The 13,147-nt window shown below is 39.4% G+C and overlaps 1 protein-coding gene across 8 annotated transcripts in view; it reads left to right on the top strand.

Moving 5' to 3' along the window:
• MAP7D2 (MAP7 domain containing 2) overlaps window positions 1-13,147 on the top strand; it is an 84,143-nt gene that overhangs the window by 18,293 nt on the left and 52,703 nt on the right. The window contains exon 1 of one of the 8 annotated variants that reach the window (XM_086879932.1): window positions 8,797-9,151. The exons of 6 other annotated variants lie outside the window; for them this stretch is intronic. The gene's annotated coding sequence lies outside the window, so the exon portion shown is untranslated. Of the gene's footprint in view, window positions 1-8,796; window positions 9,152-13,147 lie in introns of those variants that run through there. One more of the 8 variants, XM_086879930.1, reaches the window with a different exon arrangement.

The following is a 13,147-nucleotide window of genomic DNA, read 5'->3' on the forward strand; positions in this document are numbered from 1 at the left end:
CTTTGTGGTAGATGGCTAAACGGTCCATGTGTGAAAGGAACAGTCAAGAGACATAAGGCTGTATCACTGAAGCTTAGTTACTTTAGTGTTGTGTGTGGAGGGGTTTAGGCATGTTTCTTGTCCAAGTCTTCCTTAAAATGGAATATACCTTAATCTATTGCTTGAATTATATTTGATGCTAGAGGAAATTAGCCTTAATACAAATGTTTAAAAACTCTAGAGAACTGAAGAATGAAAAATGAAAGTTTTCAACCATAAAACCGAGTATGCAAAATATGATACACTGGGAAGAGCCTTTGAGCTTTCTGTAAAGGAATATATTTTGGGCTTCTCACAAGGTCAGCAAATAGGCAAGGTGAAGTGATCCAAAAGGATGAGTATGCTTGGCTTTTCTAAAAGATGTTTGTAGAAACCTTCATCAAAGACACTAAACATCTCAACATCTTGAAAGATCTTTACTGTCCAGTGATTTCAGGATTGATGTGAAAAAATGTGTGAATACTGTGATGGGGTCTTCTGTTTATAAGGTGTTAAAGAATAGTCGTGTAGAGTAGGCACTAGAGTTTGTTATAAAAATGAGTATCAATTGACTGAGCAGTAAATGAGATAAAATTTCAGTGTCCATTGGTACAGGTAGATGTCAGGAGTGATGCCTGTGGGAGACAATTTATAAATGATGAGGTATTTTGAATTACCCAGTAACACTGGGGAAGTGGTGAGGAGGGCCTGTTTGTGGGGGTGACAGCTTTCCCTGCAGAAAGTTCCTGAGCTTGTGAGGATGGGTTTGGCTGGGATCTTCTCAGATCCCATATCCTCACAGTTAGTGAAGCTGCCTGTAGCTGTGAAAAGTCTTTTGTTCTGAGTAATGAAATAATGAGTAAATGAAATGAAATGATCTGAAATGATCATTCAGAAGCTGGTTTTCTGGGAGATTATGCATCATGTATACATGTGAGTGAAACTTTTTTTTTTAAACAGTAATTAAGGGCGTGTGATAGAAATATTTCCTAAATATGATGTATGATTTATTTTTAAAGAGAAACTGTATCTGTCATGTTAGAATTATTGATGGTAACTTCAAATAATTTTAAAAACTTGATCTCTCTACAGAATTTGGCATATGTGAAAAGGTTGCTTGTTATAAATGCATTTAGCCATTGTTTGCACTGTGAAGTCTGAAATCAATTTGAAAGGTAACTTTCTGCTGTATACACGCAACAAGAAAAACTTTGCCAAGCCTGCCTCTTGTAAAATCTGAGTCTACTCTGTATTTTCTGCTTTTTTTTCTTGTACAGATTAAGTGTCCCATTTCATAAATATGTAACCATAGTGTAGACTTGCAGAGATTTTCAATTATCTGTTAAAGCTAGGAGTAATTTTGAGAATGAAAATTTAATTATATAGAGAGTATTGCCTTTTTTTCCTTATTCAATATTTTCTGTTTTAATCAGATATAAATGTAATCCTCCATACCAAAATTAATTCTTTCTTACTGGTTTACATTCAAAGGGACTTTTAAAGTTGTCCTTTAAAATCCTAGGGTGGTTTTAATCAAGATTAAACAACTTTTTTTTTTTTTCCTCCAGAAGCCAGAATTTTTTTTGTTTTTTAAAGAAGATATTATTTGTGGTTTGTCTCAAAACATCTGCAGTAATGCTGTTTCTAGAACATGAATTCTGCTCCTGAGCAGAAAAACATGTAGGTAATCAGATGATCTTGTAATTGCGTAGTGGTATAGAGTCAAGTCAGATTGGGTCCTGTTTTTTGCTTTAGAAGGCTATTTATTTGTCCTGTGTTGACATTTTAAGTAAAGCAGATGGTGTTTCTGATAGAGTTCAAATATCATGGCTTTTACTGTAAATGAGCCAGTTCTTAATGAAGTTCCAAGATAAGTGGAGCTAGTGTATTGAAGCCTTAACACCATCCAACACTTCCATTTTCCATTTTTGATTTCCCCCCCCTCCCCCCCATCAGTTTCCTGCGTGTAAATTTGCATGCATGGCCTAATATGCTTTTTCTCCCTCTTTCACCTTCAGGAATGCAATCACAGTATTGTATTTGCTTGTTTTTCATCCTTGTCAAAATGTCCACATCTTTATCTCCTCTCTGTACTGTTGTGTATGTCCCAGAACTGATCTCTGCAAAGGAAAGCAATCCATGCATGTTATTTCCATGCTTGGCACTATTGGTTTCAAGTTCAAATCAAGAGCATTGCTTGGCTGTTCTGCCAATCTACATGCTCTTGTTAAATTTTGAACTGTGTTTGATGAAGCAGTATCTTATTGGACTCTAATTCTTAAATGTCTATTAGATAGGTATCTTGTTTTTCCTTCAAATAGCTCTGTAGAGTACAGAAGTTAGCTTCTAATTCTTATATCAGTTGGACAGGATAGGAGCACAGTCTAAAATGCTGGCATCCCGGATTGCATTTTTTCTTGTTTTGTGAATGCCTGTTCAGTCAAGACAAGGAGAAAGGGAGATCCCCTCTCTGCTTTGCCACATCGCAGGCAACAGCACTTTGCCCCCTCCTGGTGGTGAATCCCATTTATCGGCCTATGCAGCCCTGAGACAACCTTCTGCCTAGCCCTGGTTCCTGGAGCTTGGCTGTTCTGCCTGTTTTGACTAACCTTAGCCTAAAGCTGCACTAAGTTTGTACTAAGCTCTAAGTTTGGCTCATTTCATGATGATGCAAACTATTTCTTGTGCTTTTCTTTTTTGACCCACAGAAGAATTACTGTTAACAGCATGCAAAAGTACAGTGATATCAAAGAACTGAAATGTTGACCCTTGAAAAGGGGCACAGTGCTCTGAACCCCTCTAGGCCTCTGGGATGTGCGCATTAAGGGAATTTTCACTGGAGTGCTCTAAAAGATTGACTGGTTTTGTAAAATATTCTGAACTAGGGCTTGAGTGACTGCAGAGAATACAAACTAGAAGGGCATGTAGTTAAATCCTCATAATGCCCTAACTTTGTCTTCCCACATACACTATTTGCTCCTTTTTTTCTTTTTAAAAGCTTTTTTTGCCTCTGGAGGCTTTCAAAATGATGCTTTTTCTTCCCTACGTTCCATATGCCGGAATAGTTAGCTTGGTCTGGACTTTTTTGTGTGCATATGATGGAGGATGCCTCTGCTTTATTATGTGTTCCTCAGCATTCTCAAATAAGATAAAGAAGTAAAATTTGTCTCAGTTGCTTCAAGTAAAAGCCCTTCCTCCTTGCCCTGTAGAGCCATCTGTGCCATTGATTTTGATTCACTCAATGATATTCTCAAGCAATGACCAGGGCAGTGATTGTGCCCCTGTACTTGGCACTGGTGAGGCTGCACCTTAAGTCCTACATCCATTTCCAGCCCCATCACTACAAGAACGATATTGAGGGGCTGGAGCATGTCCAGAGAAGGGCAACAGAGCTGGGGAAGGGTCTGGAGAGTAAGTCAATGAAGAGCAGCTGGGTCTCTTTAGCCTGGAGGAATGGGGGCTCAGTGGAGACCTTACCACTCTCTATAGCTACCTGAAAGGAGGTTGTAGCCAGGTGGAAGTCAAGACTCTTCTGGCAGGCAACCAGTGACAGTAGTAGAGGAAAGGACTTCAAGCTGTGTCAGGGGAGGTTCAGGTTAGATATTAGGAAGAATTTCTTCATGAAAGGGTTGTCAAGCATTGGAATGGGCTTCCTCATGAAGTGGAGTCATCATCCCTAGATGTGTTCAAGAAATGACTGCTTTAGTTAACAGGGTGATGTTCGGTCAAAGATTGGACTCGATCTTGGAGTCTTTTCCAACCTGAACAATTTTATGATTCAATGAAAAGGGCATACATTTGGATGGATAAAGTTAAAATACTGCAACAGATATAATAGTCTGAAAGAAACTGATTGTCATACTCAGGCATACCATTTTATTTAAGTATATGATTAATTAAATAAATTAAAGCCTTAAACAAAACCCTAGATCAGGAACATCAGGTTATGTGACTTAGGTGTAAACTTCCCTGATTTAGGCAGGTCATCACTTACCTCCTAGCTTTAAAGAGCTGTGATGTCACCTCCCTCCCATGTGTCAGTGCCTGCTCCAGCTGTAATCTGACAAATCACTCCAGGGCAGAGGTGATGGTGCAGAAGTGCTGTGGTGTTGGGTGTGCTGCTCAGGGTGTCTCTCACTTTGCTTGCGCTAGCAGTGCACAGGGTGGCCCTTCCACACCTCTCTGCCTTATCCAGTTGGTGTACAGTAACCTTTCCAGGGCAAGAAGGTGAGGGATCAGCTGTGCCTTTGTGCTAAGTAAAATAGAAATCTCCAAATAGGATCTGCTGCTTGCAGGCTTGAGCTATTTTGGTTAGGCACACTCTGGATTGCGTGTACCTACACGCACACACAATTTAGTAATTCTGTTCCCAAGGCCAAATATTTCTACTTGAAGCTATTTTGATACAGTGAGTAGGATGAAAATTTTCTTACTAAGCCTTAAAAAGTAGTCAGAAAACAACCCTAGTATTTTCAAATACCACGCTTGAATGTGTGACAGACTTGCTGGGTGAGTAATCTACATGAACTATCCATAGAATACTCGTCACCTTGGTACTGGAATACTAAATCATGAGTGCTGTAGATTCATAGACTCTGTAGGGGCTCTGATGGCTTGTTCTGTTCTTTGCCTCTCGGATGCCAGCAGCCCTGCACCGTAGCTGCACACTGCTGGGACGTTATATTAAGTAACTCTCCCGAATAGATTTCAGAGGAGCAGTCTGAACACAAGCCTTGCTGCAGCGGTGTGGAGGTATTTCCAGCTGTCACAGGCAGCAAGCCAGTCCTCTTTGAGACACAGCCTTGCATGTGGCCATTAATGGATTTCTGCACCTGCACAGAGCCTTCCTGATTGGGGCTGGGGGATTCCAACTGTGCAGATCTATTGCAGGATAAAGGCACATAGCTATGTGATCCTATAGACCTTCCTTACTCCTGGAGCACATCTCAGGTCTACAATGTACTGGTAATAAGTCTTTTTTTTGCTGTAGAAGTTTAAAAGCAGAGCTGTTCTACTTCAGGCTACAATTACAGGATTACAAAATCAAATAACTATGTCTCGGCATGGTAATGTCTTAATTTCTTTTAAATAAATTGACTCCCCGGGAAAAGCTGTTATACTGAGAATGAACTTCATTTGTCATTTACAAATAAGTGAATTTCATAACAGCTTGAATGCCTTATGTTGAGCTGCTTATTTCTGATTTAATGAATAATGGAAGAACTGGAGGACACTTCATGATGGGATTTTTTTGTTTTGCTGTTTAATTGCATAATTTGATAAACCTAATGTATTTTAATAATTATGAAGTCAGAGACAAGCTCCTGTTGCCCAAATCAGTAGCCCACATGTTGTGAAACAAACAGGCGTGATCCACACTTCCTCAAGCCAGTTGACTAGGGCATATATATAAAATTATTAAGCTTCATTCCACTTGCAAAAAAATTGGGTATTTTTGTATGGAAATTAGATTCTGAGCACCAGAAGGCAGTTATCAAAAAGCACCATTTGCTCGGCTGCTGTAAACTGGCCCACTTCCCTCTCCCATGGCTTGGATCTTGAAATGAAAGTAATAGTTACTTCTCACACTGCTGTGGTTCCAATTAGATATGTAGCTATGCTGATTTTCACTGCTTAAGTGTGGCTGGTTTTGATTGCCCTATTGCCCTAGGAAAATAATGCCCAGTATGTTGGTTATTTTTGTAACTGAGTTTGAAGCTGCTGTAGCATAGAAGCAACAGCATCCAAATGATCTCGTGTGCTATAATTATGTATAGTAGATGAGAGCCTACTACTACTCACTGCCAAGGGGAATTTGTTCTGAAATTGACTGTAAAGTGCTATGAAAACATTTCTTTAGCAAAGAGGTAATTTTCTTTTTAAAGGACTGTGTGCAGGCTCACTCCAAATTAGCTGCATTAAGGTAATCACAATATTCACCAAGTAAAAGAAGTGTATGTTTTGTGTACAGATGCTCAGGGGCATCCTTTTGTACTGAAATGATGGCTGCAGATCTAGTGACTGAAAGAACTCTTTTGTTGTGGGTGGGTTTTTCGGTATGGGTTTTTTTGTTGCTTTTTTTAAAAATTTTATTCTGATGTTATTTATAAAGAAGGAGCAGATCTTCAAAGTTGTCTGTGTTCCATCATCTTGCTTTCAGTGGTGTAGTGCAATAATATGAAGCTTTTAATTGGCCTGTAAGTTGGGACTGCTCCGTGTGTGTTAGCTCCTTTTGCTCGCTGAACCAATAATAAGGTCCCTAAATTGTTCTGCTCTCTCAGTTCTCACAACTGACAAGAAGAGCCTGCAGTGCCCGCAAGGACCCCCGAGCCATTCCCCTCTCCTGATCCCATTTATCAAGGGCAACTTTTTTTACATCTTTACAAAGCTTTTCTGCTCAAGCAAGCCTGTCGCCCTCAGTTTCTGAGCATTGCATTGAAGTGGCTTTGGTATCCAAAGACTTGCCTTGAAAAACAATGTATGAAGTAGAAATTATGGTTGTTTTGTCTGTGTAGCATGACAAGAAGCTGTTTAGAAGGTGGTAAATAAGGCTTTAAAGCTTGAAAGCAGAGAGATTCGACAACTCAGAAATGGTAACTTCACAGAATTAAATGTCTTTGCACATGAGTATAGATGGGGTGAAAAAGGGAAGAAATATTCCTTAAAGGGGATTCAGAGACTGTCAAAACAGTTTAGCCAAGGATGAGAAAGTGAGATGGTTTTCCAGTGCATCATAGTTATAAACTGTGCTATTTCTGAATGATGTAGTAGTTTACATTTATAATCTCAAAATTGTTATCAGTGATTTTTCTATTCCATGAAATACAGTGAACACTTTAGAAATGAAACACATATTGGACTTGATGGTTGTGTAAGTAGAAACAATCTGAGAATTCTTCTGTTCAAGGAGGCAATGAGCAAATTTGACAAGATCCATTTGAAGTTAAGGTTATAGTTGTATACACTTTAAAAAAAGTCATATGTACCTTTCTACCTCTCATGGAAAACATAAAACCAGATAGAGTTAGAAATCTGAGTAATGCCATAAGATAACCCAACTTTAGTCATAATAAAAGGGATGCCCAGTGCATCATCTATGTATCCTTGAATCCTTCTAGATAAAAACATACTGATGTTGTTCTAGTTTGGGTCAGGTCATTGCAAGGATGTTCAGATATGCCAAATACTTGCAGATTACTTCAGTGTCATGTTGGTGTGTGTTCAGTTTCAAGAACTAATCAGAAGTACTTTGTAAAAACTAATTCAGTCGTTGCTTTAAGGTAGTTCTAGTGTACCGACATTGCTTTCAAAATTTTTAAACTTCATTTTTATTATTTCCTTGTTCCTTAAGCAGTCAAATATCAATGCTTATATAGACCTGAAGTGTAAGGCAAGGCTTGCAGAAAAAAATACAAGTTAAATTTCACTTGTTCTTCTGATTGTCACATTTCCTTTAGCCAAACCATTTCAATTGATCTTGAAGAGATGGTGTTAGTATTCCCTTTTAATAGTTTTAACTGTTACAGTTACAAGAGAATTATTTATGGAAGAGTGTTTAACTGGGTATAACAAATTAATGTTGTTTCAAGTGTCCTCCTATGTACATTTTGATTAAGATATGACTTGGAAGTTTAAAAATAGAGGCATATGTATATTTTAGAATCCAGTGGAACTTGATTTTATGGAAGTGTGATGTTGAAATATTGGTGTGCACTTTTTATATAGGAAATTATGTAATCTAGAATTTTGAGGCATAAAATTCAGCAGGTGATTTCTAAAAGCCCTATAAGATTTAAGATCAGTTTGGATTTTAATTTTGTAGCTGAATAATAATTCCTCAGTGAAGTTTGAATGATGGAATGATCATACAGAGAATTCTTAAACATAGAGTGTCATGGTTTTAAACCAATAACTAAGAAAATTACTTACTTCTTGCTGTGAGATATGGATTAGAACAAGAGCGAAACAGGCATAAAACTTAAAAGGGAAAAAAAGAGAAAGTTTATTGACAAACTACAATAATAAGAACACCAGAATAAACTTCCAGAAAAACCTTTTCATCCACTATCTACCCACTATTCCCTTGTTCACATGACAACAGAGACAAAAACTTTGGAACTTTGATGGTTAAAACAGTCCCAATTCTTGCTACAGTCTTTTCACCAGTCTTTGTAGAGAAACAGAAGTTTCTTCCTGTTAATTTATGGAGTTTCTCACAAGAAAACTATTTTTGTTGTATTTTCCATTGCACTAATGTTAGCTGCCCAGAGGTGCTATTATCAGAGCTCACTCCTCCCATTTTCACATCACTCTGAAGTATGTATGGGCCATGAGTCTAGAGATAGCATTTTTAAGGATAAGTTATTCAAAGGCAAAAAAGTTGTCTTCATCTGTTTCTGTGAGCTTCACCAGAAAACAGTTTTCTCATTGCCTCTCAAGGCTTCAAATCTCCCAGCACTTCACTATACCATAATTACTCTACTTTTTACTCAAATTTACACTTTGAACACTTTATTCCTCTCTAGATACTGTATCATGAATTAAAGGAGTTCTTTTCAGGACTTCATTGTCCATCTCCATAGTTTTAACAGGGAGATATTTCAGCTTAATTAAAGCATCTTCTTAATTCTCTACCTTTCTTGAAGCTTCTTTTCTTTCCTGTCACTGGTAGTTTATAAAGTCTCTTTTCATGTTGATCTCTCTCTCTCTCTGGATAAAAAGATTAATCCGCAAGTCTCATCTGGGTAATGAAAGAGTTAACATCTTGCCCAGGCTTTTGTAGATGGTTCGCTGATCTCTGCCGAACAGGAGCTGGAGCCGTCTGCGATGGAAGATCTTCATAGCTGCTCTGGAGCGTGTAGTCGCTGCTCCAACCCGCTGCAAGTCCAGGGCCTCTCTCCTTCTTCACTGGGCGGTTTCTAGTGAATTAGTTACAGCAAAACCTGCAGCCGAGCCAGAGATCGGCTCGGCCCAGCCCGGCCCAGGGAAAACCTTCCCCAGGCCCCCCCATCTCCCGGCCGGGAGACGGGGCAGGCCCGGCCCCATCCCCGCCCGGCCGCATGGCCTGGGCAGGGACGGGAGGCCTGGAGCTCCGCCACTCTTCACAGCCAGGAAGGCTGGCCTACACTTTAAGGTAGGGTTCACAAGTTGATCCCACTTTTCAATGGCCTAAACTGATGTCAGTTCTCAGCAATGACTGATAATTGGTCAGGAGAAAAGACTCCAGGCAGTTCCCAGCAACTCCAACTTTCTTAAAGGTAAAGTAACTCCATGACATAGAGTAAGAACAGTTTTTCACTAGAGGGAAAAATGTCTAAATTTAGGCTATTTTTATGGAATAGTTTATTATTAAAATAGTATTAAAATCTCTATATTGACATCTGGATACTGCTTAATAACTGACATTTTTCATCAAATATTTTTGGACTAATTTAGTTCAAAAATAAGCCTATTTTCCCAGTCAGTTGAACACAAAACATGTTTCTGATTCTGATTCTCCCTGATTGTCAGGGAGCACCTAGATAAAGTTCTATGAAACGTGAGCTTTAAAATATTTATATTTTAATACTGTATAATACATTTGTTTTCATTGATTCTCTGTTTTCTTCTGTTGGAAAACAAAGGAACTCTTAGTGTAAGGTATACTGGAGAAAATTATGCTTGCACCTCTCTTAAATAAAATATACAATAGTACCCAATCTAGTCAGCTACTGTAAGGAAACAAGTGTTCTTTTCTACTGTCATTTTAAGTCTGTCCTGCCTTAATGCACACTGGTGAAAAAAATCAGCAGTGTGCTTTTGTATTTTGTTCCAAACATGCAAAAATATGAGAATTCTTTGACTTATAATTAACACAATTGGCTCAGATAATTTTGATGCTTCTGACGAAGCTGCTGTCCTGCATACAATACTCCAGGACCCCACTGCAGGTCTGTTTCTATACTTTTAGTAGGAGAAGAACATCCACCTCTTGTTTCTGCCCTTTCATCTGTGCTGTAACCTGGTGTTCTGCTCACATCTTTCTTCTGCCCCATTGGATATCAGCAGGCATTGTTTTTCTGTTCCTCCTGTTTGGAGACCAGGCACTTAACCTGGAGAAGAGAAGGTTCAGGAGGACCTCATCACCATATTCCAGTACTTAAAGGATGGCTACAAAGAGAATGGAAACTTTGTCTTTTCAAGTAGCTACCTGGAGAAAGCAAAAAAAAAAAATGCTACTGGGGAGGCTTTTCCTTGATAAAAAAAATATTTTTTTTTATAGTGACAACAATAATCACTGTAAGAAGCTCCTGGGGGACATGGTGGAGGCCCTGTCACTGGATTTTTTCAAGATGGAGTTGGATAGGATGTTAGGTAATCTCATGTAGGCTCCCTCTCTCACAGAATATTGGACCAGATGATCTTATGAGATCCTTTTCTCCCTGAGCAGTGCTGTGGTTGTATGAACCTACAGCCCTTCAGAGGACAAGCTCTAGAAAGCAACAAGCCAACTACATATTTGCAGTACCAAAACTGAAGTTTTGGAGGAAGAGCTGATGTGTGATTTTTGTAAGGAAAGCCCATGGACAGTTTCTCTGCGAGGCCTGGAGCTGCTCTGGGCCAGGAGCGCCAGCCTTATGGCTGGCAGAGGTTGTGGCAAAGCCCATGGAAGTATCCGAGCCACTTTCCCTTGTGAATGGAGTGGCTGGGTGCGGGGTCCTGAAAAATGTCTGTTTTCTGGCTGTGGGCTTCTCAAGCTTCCCAAAACAGCACGTGTGTGTGGGGGGTGCGTGGGTTTGCTTGCAGCTGGTGCGCTGGAGCGTGCCAGCCGGCACTGACAGCACAGCGCTGCTGGCACCTGCCCTGCCAAGGATGTCAGCCCCGGCAATCCCCCAGGAGCTGCCTGGGGCGGCTTGTGAGTCAGGGGAGGTCTGCGTGATGGTGGGGTGCAGGACAGTTGTGCTGAAAGCCCCAGGGCTGCAGGAGCAGCCTGCTGGATTGTGGCACATGGCGTTCTGTTTGAGGGGGAAGCTTTTGAGGGGAGACAGGAGCTCATGAAGATTTGTGCCGAGAACTGAGATGGTGTGGGGCGTGCCAGAGAAGGGGCATATATGCATAGGCAGAGCCTGAAGGCAGGGAGCTGGTTTTGATGTAACTTGAATTATTTCAGAAAAGAAGGGGAAAGGTAGGGAGAGGGCATAGTTATATATTTCTTGTTCTCTCTTTAATCCTAAGAGAGGAAAACTGCTTAGAATGAGGAGAATCTGCAGTACTCAGCATACTCATGTTCTCTACAGCCACACTCCATAAAGGTGGGAACAAGTAATGAGCCTAGTAACACTGAAGTGTCTGCTCAGAAGCATTGTATACATATTTGTATTTCTCACATGTATATAAATACAACTTGTTTTCTTTGCTAGATAAAGTCTAAAAATAAGCTTAGGGTAGCACTCACCGCCACTGAAGCTTAATATGTGTATTGTTCTTTACACATCAAAATTCTTAACATGGCTATAACATGCTCAGTGCTGCCCATCTGTCCAATTCCCAGTCTGCCTTGCACAAGGAGGTTGTGGCAATAGTTTTTTCCATTGAGACTTGAGAGAACTTTCCTGCCCATAAGACTATTTCCAAGCCAGGATGCTCACCAATTTTCAAGGTTAAATAAGCCTGCCATGAGATCTCCAATGAATAAACAAACACAAGAAGTATTTGAAAAGATAGATATTTATGCAGCGCTGCTATTTATCACTCTGCTTTTAGAAAACTGTTCCAGTTTTCATGGTTTTTGTTTTTCAATTTCTGTCCTCCCCCTTTGACCATATAAATGTATGTGGGAGGAATCTTATTTATCTAGTCACACATAAATCTTTTTCTAAATCTCACTATTTACTCTTCATGCTGTAAATCAATCTAAAATGGCTGAGTAAGAGCTAATCCAGTCTTTGGCTCTTCATGTAACAGTCAACACTTCTGATAGAACTCTGCCATTGAGAAAAGTAATCTTAAATTAATTATGTGCTCACTATACAAGGTATTTATATTTTTGCCTAGAAATAATTTACTGAGTGCTACTCACTGGTTCTACTGTAGAAGTTAGCTTTGTATAAATCACGTAATTGACCTATTAATTTTTCACAAAGTGTGGAAAGTGCTTAGAAAAAATCTGCATCCACTTCCAGTGAGAGGAAGGAAGCTCAGTTGCCAACATCACTAGCTGCAGATGTATTTGTCCAAAGTAATTTTGAATGCAACTGAATAGCCTCTATTCACAATTTTTTTTAACTTCATGAGATGAGAGAAACATATATGATCTCTTCAAATAGTGTTTAGGAGCATTGTCTTTGAGATTATCATGCTGCTTGCTTAAGTGGTTGTCAGAAACATCCTTAAGAGCTCCTCTTCAACAGAGAGGAGGAAATAATTGTGGTGTGGCAGTTATAGACAAGACTCAGGAGAGGCTATACTTTACTTTTTATTCAAAATGAACCCTGCAGAGTGTTTTCTGAAAACAACTCTTAATGCTGGCTGTGGTATTACAGTGGAAAAGAAGAATGATTTTGTTTCCCTGCTATTGTTTTTCTCAGCTGCACTGTGCAGGATATTGTGTCCCATCTGGTTAGATCTTTATGTTATTAGTAATGAGAGTTTGCAAAGCAGGCTGATTTCATTTTCACCTTGAATGCTTTCTATTTTCAAACTGAAACTTTTCATGTTTCCTCCTGGCTCTACCTTTATCAATTTCAGAACTTGCTGTGTTTGTATGAGGTTGTCCTCCTTTGTTTTGTTTACATTAATATGTGAATCTTTAACTATCTATCACCTTGGATTTTAGAGCTGCAGATTTTATTAGACAAGTAGCCCTGATCTTTTAGGTGAACTGGCATGATGGATTACATAGGGTAGGAATCTGCCCTTCAGCGGATGTGTGTTCAAAACACCCTTCGTCCTAACTCTTGCTTTTTAAGGTGGCAAAATAAAAATACTTCATTTAATCTCTCAAAACCTGATGATTCTCATTGACATTCCAGCCTTTATTTGGGAAATTGTTGATGAGCAGTATGTCCAAAAACTTAGGAAGAAGATGAGAGGTTAATATAAAGCAAGGTGAGGGGACCCAAAACATAGCTGTATAGGTTTAACATTTTCT

This window comes from Cyanistes caeruleus, chromosome 3 (genome assembly GCF_971803275.1).
Source record: "Cyanistes caeruleus chromosome 3, bCyaCae1.hap1.1, whole genome shotgun sequence".
In the NCBI taxonomy this organism is placed as follows: domain Eukaryota; kingdom Metazoa; phylum Chordata; class Aves; order Passeriformes; family Paridae; genus Cyanistes; species Cyanistes caeruleus.